Source organism: Conger conger, chromosome 10 (assembly GCF_963514075.1).
Source record: "Conger conger chromosome 10, fConCon1.1, whole genome shotgun sequence".
Classification (NCBI taxonomy): domain Eukaryota; kingdom Metazoa; phylum Chordata; class Actinopteri; order Anguilliformes; family Congridae; genus Conger; species Conger conger.
This window is the reverse complement of record NC_083769.1, coordinates 12,813,194-12,824,080: the sequence shown is the minus strand read 5'-3', so window position 1 is coordinate 12,824,080 and position 10,887 is coordinate 12,813,194. Positions and strand designations below refer to the sequence as shown.

Genomic DNA, 10,887 nt, shown 5'->3' with positions numbered 1-10,887 from the left:
TGAAATCGATTTTTTTTTTATAAATTAAAGTTTGATTTTGGATGGCTCAGTTGAAACATTTATGAACAGTATTTTTCACAGGTAGGCATTTTTAATTTTAGTATTTTTGTGCATTGCCTGTGAGGGGAACCCACTGTATTTTACTTTACATGATGTTTAATTTTTGTTTAAGTAATATAATTGCGATGTTCTGTTGCAAAAGCTTTTTTTGGTCAGACCGGCCTTCTGTAAAATGTGTGAATAAAAATCACATTTATAAATCAAACAAGTATTTGACTGTGGGTGGAAACCCTATAGGGGAACAGACAAACTCCACACAGCAATGCCCTCTTGCTGTGAGGTGACAGCGCTACCCACTGCCCCACCTTGCCATCCATTGATGTTGTAAGAGAGCTTGAATGAACTAGGAATATTGGTTTTGTGTAAATCCTTTATAAATGGTAAATGGTTGGCATTTATATAGCACCTTTATCGAAAGCACTGTACAATTGATGCTTCTCATTCACCCATTCATACACACACTCACACAGCGACGGCGATTGGCTGCCATGCAAGCCACCGACCAGCTCGTCAGGAGCATTTCGGGGTTAGGTGTCTTGCTCAGGGACACTTCGACACAGCCCAGGCGGCAACCCTCCAACTGCCAGACAACTGCTGTTACTGCCTGTGCCATGTCGCCCTGTCTCCCTTTATTAAATGCCAGGCTTTTACTTCTCAAGGTCAACAGATTATTATTCCTTATTAGCTGTACTGATTCACTAATTGACACTTTCATGCCTAAGTTCTTCTCTGCAACAAATGCACACAATTCTTTTTTTGATAAAAATTTTATGTGATGGGAAATAAATAATATGCCAAAACATTAAATTAAATCAAACACCATGATCACAGATCTGACAACTATCAAACAGTTAATCTTTTAAAGATTCTTACTATGTGATTACAAAGAGCCTGCCATCCTGCCACCTCCCACCTTCCACAGATGTCAGTAGATTCACGTATGGATAAAATGAGATTTTATAGTGAGTTATTTCCACGTAAGTGTAGCACCTTTACTACTCCTCTCCCTCCTCTTCTCCTTCGCCTTCGATGGAGTCAACCCCCACCTCCTCATAATCCTTCTCCAGGGCGGCCATGTCTTCTCTGGCCTCGGAGAACTCTCCCTCCTCCATGCCCTCTCCCACGTACCAGTGCACGAAGGCGCGCTTGGCGTACATCAGATCGAACTTGTGGTCCAGGCGGGCCCAGGCCTCGGCGATAGCGGTGGTGTTGCTCAGCATGCACACCGCTCTCTGCACCTTGGCCAGGTCTCCACCAGGAACCACGGTGGGCGGCTGGTAGTTGATGCCAACCTTGAAACCAGTGGGGCACCAGTCCACAAACTGGATGGTGCGTTTGGTCTTGATGGTGGCGATGGCGGCGTTTACGTGGCACCACGTCACCACGGTACAACAGGCAGCAGGCCATGTACTTGCCGTGACGGGGATCGCATTTCACCATCTGATTGGCTGGCTCAAAGCAGGCATTGGTGATCTCTGACACAGAAAGCTGCTCATGGTAAGCCTTCTCAGCAGAGATCACTGGGGCATAGGTAGCCAGAGGGAAGTGGATTCGGGGATAGGGCACCAAGTTGGTCTGGAACTCTGTCAGATCAACATTGAGGGCACCATCGAATCGTAGGGAGGCTGTGATGGAGGACACAATCTGGCCAATGAGCCGGTTGAGGTTGGTGTAGGTGGGGCGCTCGATATCGAGGTTTCTACGGCAGATGTCATAGATGGCCTCGTTGTCGACCATGAAGGTGCAGTCAGAGTGCTCTAAGGTGGTGTGGGTGGTCAGGATGGAGTTGTAGGGCTCCACCACAGCTGTGGACACCTGGGGAGCTGGGTAGATGGAGAACTCCAGCTTGGATTTCTTGCCGTAGGACGAGAAATCTACGGCGTAGATTTCAGTACCTCCTCCAAAGCTGTGGAAGACCAGGAAGCACTGCAGGCCTGTGCACTGGTCGGCCTGGGGAGAGAGTGGAGCCACATTACTGCTGGAGAAGACCTGGTATGGCTCAACACGCAACTGCATATATACCGCCCTCCAGTCTCACAGGGCTCAGACAGATACCCACCAGTTTGCGGATCCTGTCCAGCACCAGGTCGATGATCTCTTTGCCGATGGTGTAGTGGCCGCGAGCGTAGTTCTTGGCAGCATCTTCTTTTCCAGTGATGAGCTGCTCAGGGTGGAACAGCTGGCGGTAAGTCCCAGTGCGCACTTCATCTGGGGAGACGGACAGAGACACAGGAGTTAGCAGGACAGCTCCGGGACACATGTGACAAACTCATTTCTGCAGGCCAAGGATAAGATTACTTACCAATTACAGTGGGCTCCAGATCCACAAACACAGCCCTGGGGACGTGCTTGCCTGCTCCCGTCTCACTGAAGAAGGTGTTGAAGGAGTCGTCCCCTCCTCCGATGGTCTTATCACTGGGCATCTGCCCGTCCGGCTGGATGCCGTGCTCCAGGCAATAGAGCTCCCAGCATGCATTGCCAATCTGGACACCAGCCTGGCCCACGTGGATGGAGATGCACTCACGCTGGGGAGAGGGGGGGAAGAAGCGATGAACTTCAGATCTCTATGAAAACATTGCACATACATTGAGCTCCATAATATTTGTGACAAAGACATAGTTTTTCTTGATTTGGCTCTGTACTTAGATTTGTAATCAAAACAATTCACATGTGGTAAATTGCACATTCTCAGCTGTTATTTAAGGGTATTTGTACTCTGTCTATTTACAGCACTTTTTATTCATAGCCCCCTCCATTTTGGGGCACCATAAATTCTTGGATATGTTAATGTCATGTAAATGAAGGTAGAATGTTATTGCATATCCTTAGCATACAATGACTGCTCTATCACCCATGGACATCAGCAGGTGCTGAGCTTCTTCACTGGTGATGCTCTGCCAGGCCTGTACTGCTGCCATCTTCACCTCCTGCTTGTTTTGGGCCTTAGTTGCCTCTTGTTTTCTCTCTAGCATATAAAATGCTTGTTCAATTGAATTCAGATTAGGTGAATGACTTGGTCAGTCAAGAATTTGAGAATCTGAGCTCAGGCAGCCTTGATCAAGTTTTTAATGTAAAGGGTCGTCAATTACTTACAGTAATATGTCACTTTTTAAAATTAAATACACAAATGTCTCTGTAAAAATTCAATCTCTGGGAAAATGACTATTTGGAAATCTCAAATGTGTTCTTTTTTACTAAAACACACATATATATACACTATATTGCCAAAAGTATTCACTCAGCTATCCAAATCATTGAATTCAGGTGTTCCAATCACTTCCATGGCCACAGGTGTATAAAATCAAGCACCTAGGCATGCAGAGTACTTCTACAAACATTTGTGAAAGAATGGGTCGCTCTCAGGAGCTCAGTGAATTCGAGCGTGGTACCGTGATAGGATGCCACCTGTGCAATAAGTCCAGTCGTGAAATTTCCTCACTACTAAATATTCCACAATCAACTGTTAGTGGTACTATAACAAAGTAGAAGCAACAACAGCAACTCAGCCACGAAGTGGTAGGCCACGTAAAATCACAGAGCGGGGTCAGCGGATGCTGAGGCGCATAGTGCGCAGAGGTCGCCAACTTTCTGCAGAGTCAATAGCTACAGACTTCCAAACTTCATGTGATCTTCAGATTAGCTCAAGAACAGTGCGTAGAGAGCTTCATGGAATGGGTTTCCATGGCCGAGCAGCTGCATCCAAGCCTTACATCACCAAGCGCAATGCAAAGCGTCGGATGCAATGGTGTAAAGCACGCCGCCACTGGACTCTAGAGCAGTGGAGACGTGTTCTCTGGAGTGATGAATCACGCTTCTCCGTCTGGCAATCTGATGGACGAGTCTGGGTTTGGCGGTTGCCAGGAGAACGGTACTTGTCTGACTGCATTGTGCCAAGTGTAAAGTTTGGTGGAGGGGGGATTATGGTGTGGGGTTGTTTTTCGGGAGTTGGGCTCGGCCCCTTAGTTCCAGTGAAAGGAACTCTTAATGCTTCAGCATACCAAGACATTTTGGACAATTTTATGCTCCCAACTTTGTGGGAACAGTTTGGAGATGGCCCCTTCCTGTTCCAACATGACTGCACACCAGTGCACAAAGCAAGGGCCATAAAGACATGGATGAGCTAGTTTGGTGTGGAAGAACTTGACTGGCCTGCACAGAGTCCTGACCTCAACCCGATAGAACACCTTTGGGATGAATTAGAGCGGAGACTGCGAGCCAGGTCTTCTCGTCCAACATCAGTGTCTGACCTCACAAATGCACTTCTGAAAGAATGGTCAAAAATTCCCATAAACACACTCCTAAACCTTGTGGAAAGCCTTCCTAGAAGAGTTGAAGCTGTTATAGCTGCAAAGGGTGGGCCGACATCATATTAATCCTATGGCTTAAGAATGGGATGTCACTCACGTTCATATGTGTGTGAAGGCAGACGAATACTTTTGGCAATATAGTGTCAATCCACGCAAACACGGGGAGAACATGCAAACTCCACACAGAGAGGCCCCGGCCGACGGGGATTCGAACCCAGGACCGGACCGGACTAATGGCATTTGACTAATAAGAAACACCTGTGAAGCTATTTGTCTGAGACATTATGATGCCCTGAAATGGGCATCTGACTGTTTATTATGTACAGTACTGAGCAGAAGTCTTAGGTACCCTAGACTTTATTATATGTTTATTTCTTTGTGTGTGTTAGTATAAAAGAACACATTTGAGATTTCCAAATATTCATTTTCCAAAAGATTTTACGGAGACATTTTTGTATTTAATTTAAAATAAGCAATTGACTACTTTTTACATAAAAACTGGATCAAGGCTGTCTGAGATCGGAAGCAAGGAGCCATCCAAAGTCTGCAGAGGAACTGTGGCCAGTTGTCCAACATGCTTGGAACAACCTCCCTGCTGATTGTCTTATAGAACTGCAGGACAGTGTTGACTATTACATTTACATTTACATTTTTGTCATTTGGCAGACGCTTTTAATCCAAAGCGACTTACAAGTGCATAGGTTCTACCACAAGTCAAAGCATCACATCCAGAACTAGGAAAATACACATGGAATGCTGTTCTAAACATATAGTCGTCATCGTAAGTGCAATTTTTTTGGGGGGGGGGGGGGTTAGACAAGGATAGGGGTATCAGAAAGGGGGGGGCGGGGAAGTGATGCAGTTTTAAAGCTTGAAGGGTGGTCACAAAAAATATTGATTTCATTCAGTTTTTAACTATTCTGCCAAATTACTAAAATGTAATTTAAAATGTGTAGTACATTTATTTAGGACCTTTCATTGAATAATTTTTTAAGAATCTTATAACAGAATGTTATACAGGTGCCTAAGACTTTTACACAGTACTGTACAGACTTCAAGAAGTCATGGCATGCAAACAATATGCAACAAACTACAAAACATTACTATTTTATTTGACATTATGTTAATATGTCTCAAACATTGGAATTCGGGGCTGTGTATAAAAAGTACCGTGTATACTACATGGTGAAACCAAAGGACTGAGGGGGGGCGGCCCGAGCTAATTTGGTGGTGAGGGGACACAGAGAGTCAAAGGAAGATGAGAGGGAGGACATGAGAGTTGTAGCAGCATCATTGGGAAACAGTCGAGAGAAAGACTCCGTGGTTGGTAGGGAGGAGAGGATTGTAGATGAGGGGGTGGAGGAAGACAGGTGGCGTAGGTTCCGCCGACAGGTGACAGTGGATGGTGGGAGAGATGGATGGGTGTTAGAGGAAAGTGGAAGAGAAAAAGAGTTGAAGGAGTGGTCAGATATATGGAGTGGTGTTACAGAGAGGTTGGTTGTTGTGCAGCTACTTGTGAAGATGAGGTGAAGAAGGTTGCCTGCTTTGTGGGTGGGAGGGGAAAGAGTGAGGGTAAGGTCAAAAGAAGAAAGGAGGGAGAGAAAGGTAGACTGGGTGGACTCTGAGTTGAGGTTGAAGTCACCCAGGAGGATCAGGGGGGTGTCATTGACTGGTGAGGAGCTAAAAAGTATGTCCATCTCATCCAAGAAGCTCCCCAGAGGACCCGGGGGGCAATAAACAACAATAATAAACAGTTTGCACGGCAAAGTAACCAAAGTAACAGAAACCACATGAAATTCAAAAGAGGAGAAGGTGAAGGATGAGGAGAAGACACTAGATCTCCATGAGGATGAGATTAGGAGACCTGTGTCACCTCCTCTGCCAGAGGTTCTGGGTGTGTGGGAAAAAGAAAAGGCAGAGGAAAGGGCAGCCGGGGTGGCTGTGTTCTCTGGTGAGAGCCGCGTTTCAGTTAAAGCAAGAAAGTCAAGGTTGAGGTGGGAGGCATAGGCAGATATGAAGTCTGCTTTCTGGACGGCGGACTGGCAGTTCCAGAAGCCACCAGCCACACAGAGATCAATACCAGCGGTCCGGGAGGGAAGATGAGCTTTGAGATATTCTGCCCATGTTGGCGGGAAGCGAACCTTCGACCTGACTGGGACCTGGGGAGAGGAGAGAGGACAGGGATGGGAAGGAAACACATGGAGGGAACTAGGGAGGACAAGAGAAATACTACGTAGTGAAATGAGGGCAGGCAGCGAAAACAAAAACACTCAAGGACTTCACAGACCTCTTCGGAAGTACATCTGTAGCCTACCTGGGAGAAAATATACATGCCTCCACATGCTGATCACCTGGAGATATCAAAGTAACATTAGTAATGAAATGTATGAAAGTAACCAAGAGACCTGTACTAATTATACTGTGTGCCTAATTATACTGTAATGCCTGGCATTACAGTCATTATTGTACTAAACAAAGAAAAAATAGAACAATAAGTATATGTATTTACTGTACATTCATATAATTTAAGGTAACATGGGTGTAAATATTGTATAATATAATTATTGTGGAAACTGCTCTATAATTTAAGTACTTAGCTGGGCAACTACATAATATGGACAACAACAACAATAATAATATATGAATGGGGTGGGGGGGGTACTGTACTGTTCTGTATCTGGCCTGTTTGTATTTATGTTTATTCTTGTTATTTATTCATTATCATACTTCTTGGTTATTGTTTTCCATTACAGTTTCTCATTTGTGATTCCCTGTTATGTCTGCGCCTGAATGTTTACCAGCCGAGTCACTCCCCTGTCTGCGTGTCCCACTATTCGGGTGTTTACGGTAGTTTCGGGTTTTCAACATTCCTTCCAATCTCGCAGTTCTTACTTCCTGCTTCTCTTGCTAGTTAAATGTTGTAAAGCACCATTCTTACTAACTACTACTAATCTTGATATTGTACAGTACTAATCCGATTAATACACTTACTGTCTGTCTGACTAACTAACTAACAGTCCCTTTTATTGGGTAGTCAGAAATATAAACATAACTAATTCACTAATGCAATCTCTTAGTGTTTCTGCACTGTTCTATAACTCCGCCTCCCTATGCTATCCCTGATTACTCGCTTAGTTTCAGCGAAGTGTTCGCACCTGTCTCTGACTATCACTACGTCTTAAATCTATGCAAATGTCTACTCACTAATCCGGAGCCGTATGTTTTACATGTTTGGTTACGTGCATCCAGTCCGCGTTTTCGGCTCCCTCCTGTTATGATGTTATTACCCTATTATGTTTCCCCACCTGTTGTTTATTTATTTAACCCACCTTCCCTCATGTATTTGAACCTCAGTCTCCGTTTCACCCACTGTCAGAACGTTGATCATTTATTACTTGTACGCCTATATATTGAGATTCCTAAAGACACCCCTTTGACTTTGATTTTCGAGCTTGCCTTGCCCTCTTGTTTTGCCCCTGTATCCCATTCTGGCAGTAGCCAATCCTTTTGAGCATCTGATTGTGGACTGTGTAGGCCCACTTCCTCCGTCAAAGCCTGGACGTTGTTATTTACTGACGGTCATGAGTCAGTCCACACATTATCCAGAGGCATATCCTCTGCATTCTGTCACCACAAAGTCTGTACTGAAGGCTTTGACCACATTTATGTCTACCTTTGGTATTCCAAAGGTCATTCAGTCTAGACCAAGGGTCTAATTTTACATCTAAGCAGTTTGCTAAGGCTCTTAAACAGCTGAGAACACAACATAATGTCTCGAGTGCACACCATCCACAAAGTCAAGGTGTTTTAGAGCGTTTTCATCAAACGCTGAAGTCACTTTTGCGTTCATATTGCACAGAACTCTGTCGTGACTGGGAAGAAGGCCTCCCTTGGCTGTTGTTGGCCATTAGAGAGGTTGCCCAAGAAAGCACGGGATTCAGTCCAAATGAGCCTGTGTTTGGTCATGCTGTCCGTGGTCCCTTTGCAGAAATTGCTGATGGGTGGCGGACCAAAGAGCCCCCTGAGAATGTTTTGGATTACGTTAGCGGTTTTCGGCTACGTCTGTATCAAGCTCAGGCTGCAGCCCAGAAAGCACTGGGTAACGCCCAGCGAAAAATGAAACATCTGTTTGACCGGGGTGCCAAAGGTCGAAGTTTTAAATCCGGTGATCAGGTACTGGCCATGTTACCGATCCTGGGAAGCCCTTTCCAGGCTAAATTTGCAGGTCCTTATATCGTGGACCGTTGTCAACCAGATTTGAACTATTTGATTCACACTCCTGACCGTAGAAGGAGTGTTCAGCTATGTCACAATAATTAACTGAAGCCCTATTACAGTTCCACTGCATTGGAAACTGTAACCAATGGTGCCGCAAATCCAGGTCTGCCTCCTGAAACTGGTGTGGTTTCCTCACCTGAAGTGTATGGTAAAACTTTTAAGTTGCCTGTGTTGCCTGTTACCTTAAGTGTTGCGGATCTCATGTCTAAGTTAGTCCCAGATACTAGAAGGGTGGCGGAGGACATCAGAATGCCAGAATCAGAATGTTCCAGGGCCGGCTGAACAACTCAGATTTTCTACAAAGCCTTGAAGTCTCGGTTTGATTATTTATCGGTAGATCAAAGAAGTGACATACTGACGCACAGTGGACTATATACCTATACAGTCATGCCATTTGGTCTCAAAAATGCCCCTTCCACATTCCAACGCCTCATGAACAAAGTACTGACCAGTCTGGAGGGTTGTGCAGTCTACTTGGATGATGTGGTTGTTTATAGCGACACCTGGCCTCAACACGTTGAGCGTCTAGGTGCCTGCCTGGATCAGTTTGTTGAAGCTTCCTTGACTGTCAACCTCGCAAAGTGCGAGTTTGCTAACGCAACGGTCACCTATCTGGGTAAGGTGGTTGGACAGGGGGTGGTTCGTCCAGTACATGACACATTAGACCTTGTGCCATGTTTCATGCTGCCTTTATTTGAAATGCTGTCAAATGGCGTTATTTCATCCTGATCATCGTTTCGAGGATTTTGGTGAAATTGAAGCTCTTTTCCATTATCCACATCCTCCTGTGCTTCCTTTTCCACTGCTGAAGCCTCCCTTCCAGACATGTGAGTTTCCGACAAGGGTTTACCCAGAGGTATGTTGGTTATTTTAAACCATGCTTCAACATCCTTAATGCATCCTTCCTTATGTTTATTGACCTTTGAAAACCATTCATTTTGTTTTTGTTGTTCATCGGTGGGAATCAACAGCATCAGTGATTCATGTAAGGCAGTAGCATCATCAGATAATTGCATCAAGACATCAAACTGAGATTTGACCAGTGAAACATTTTTTTCATCCCTGATGAGCTCTTTGAGAGACAAAATCAGAAGTTTTATTTCATCCACTTTCCTTTTACGCTCCTTTTGAATTGATTCAATTTTATTCATCATTGCCTTTTCCGTGAGAATTATTTTTCTTTTCTCTTCAGGTTTGCCAACAGTTGAACCAGCATTTGTAACACTCATTTTGCATGCACAGAAAAAAGATCACGAAGAGAATCCGATGCAAAACCAGCAATACAAACGGCCACAGAAGTCGCTCATAACTTCATGAAATCCAGCGCTGCACTAGCCGGACGTCACAGTCCAAACACTGCATCAACCTCTCATCGCGACAATCAACAGACCGAGACAACACGCCAATTTCCATTCGGCAGCAACCAGTTCAAACTGTTTCCAACAAACCAACATAACAGCAGAACTCAAACAGGTTACATACCGCTAATCACCATGCGATGTTGCCCGGCTGATGCGATGCGATGCGCCCTGGCTGGGATCAATCATTCAATTTCCATCCATTTGCTCCGCGTCCAAAGCGTGGCTTGATGAGTCCCTCGCGGCTCCAATTCACCTCAATTTGTCTTGTTTTTGCTGACAATGTAGAGCGACTATCGAAAGAAGTAAAACTGTAGTCGCCGAGAGGCTAAGCAGGGGAAAACTTTTACCTGCCGGACGCGCTGTCAATAAATCTTCGCTCCAAAGATGTTGCGTTTTACATATTTATTGCTGATAAAAAACACAGTGAAACAACTTCCCAAAGTTAAAAAAAAGAAATTCATTTGTTAGTGTTGAGCGATCAAAAGCGTTCAAAAGCGGTATACTATAGTGCTGCAGACGTACCACCAACACCACATGACTCACAACCTTGCAAGTGACCATATACACGGCATGCAAAGAAACTTACTACAATAACAATAGCTGGCACTTACATGAGTGATGTTGTCAGCTCACTCCGCTAGTGACCACCATTGTTACGACCGCAAGCCTCTGAAATCAGCTGTTGCTCTTAGTTGCATCTCAATCTATAAAGCTATATGTACACTAATAATTCTACAATTGTAGTTGGCTAATAATATTACTAAAATACCACATTAATGGCACTGTTTTCATGCAAGTAATAAAATAGTAAATTACGAAGGATGCATGTTGAACTTTATTGAGCATGTTGCCTAATTGCCTTTTAAATGATATTCACAAAC

At 44.6% G+C, this 10,887-nt stretch overlaps 1 pseudogene; it reads right to left on the bottom strand.

The window, feature by feature from the left end:
* Positions 1 to 808: 808 nt before the first annotated feature.
* LOC133138538 (tubulin alpha-1A chain-like) lies at positions 809 to 10,641 on the bottom strand (annotated as a pseudogene).
* Between the last annotated feature and the right edge of the window lie 246 nt (positions 10,642 to 10,887).